Source organism: Penaeus monodon, chromosome 21, assembly GCF_015228065.2.
Source record: "Penaeus monodon isolate SGIC_2016 chromosome 21, NSTDA_Pmon_1, whole genome shotgun sequence".
Classification (NCBI taxonomy): domain Eukaryota; kingdom Metazoa; phylum Arthropoda; class Malacostraca; order Decapoda; family Penaeidae; genus Penaeus; species Penaeus monodon.
Window position 1 is genome coordinate 22599422 of NC_051406.1, and position 920 is coordinate 22600341.

A 920-nucleotide genomic window follows, 5' to 3' on the forward strand; every position below is an offset into this window, starting at 1 on the left:
GGGGTTTGCAAGATTAATAATTGTCAGTTCTCAAAGCCTGTTTGTCTTTTTTTGCAGATTCCATTCTATCCAGTGGTTGCCCGGACTTGACATTCACTCATGAGGGTAATGACGACAAGGTTGAAGGACTCATCAACTTTCGAGAAGCTCCGCATGATTTCACGTTACATCCGGACCTCCAGAACATGTGCTCAGCCCCTTACGTAAGTTGTGCTAACGTGGGATGTAATTATTGCCCGTTAGATTTACTGATATCTAACATCATTTTTATTGCCATATAATTTTTAATTTGTACAAATAATATACTAATTATTGCCATCTGATAGGTGACATTCTTATTATTGATGTCTTTTTGTTTCAGGGTCTGTTCAACAAAGCAGGATGCTGGGGGTCAACCCCCAATGCTGCACTCATAACACTCAACCAATGGGAGCTCCCGATTGCAACAGTGGAAAGAAGGAAGAAATCCACTGCTGCCCCTGACAAGAAAAGATGTATGAAGAGGGAGGTTCCATTTTTACTCCTTGTGTGCATAAGGTATATTGGTTATCTCAGCTTGTACTGTCATTGAGTTAACGAAAATATGTATGCATTAATATTAACTGCTATTTTGTTTCTTTTTTTTTTCTGAAACGGCTCAAATGGTCCGGGGGTGAAAGCATACTTGTCTCGGTTGCAAGTGATTACAGATGAGGAGCAGCTTCGCAACATGTCCTTGGGTGTGAAGCAGGTCCAAAAAGGGCATAAACCTGCAGGAGGGCACAGCAACCCGCAGCAGCAGTGGGTCCAGTAGCGCCCCACCCACCAACCCTCCTCCAGACGGGGCCCCCACCACCACAACACCCTCCACTACATCTCGACTTCATCAACGTCACAAAACCCCTGATGGGAAGAAGCATACTGCAAAATTCGGTAAATGA

The 920-nt window shown here is 43.9% G+C and overlaps 1 pseudogene; it reads left to right on the forward strand.

The window, feature by feature from the left end:
• The window catches only part of LOC119586611, a 4978-nt pseudogene that overhangs the window by 3328 nt on the left and 730 nt on the right, over positions 1-920 (forward strand).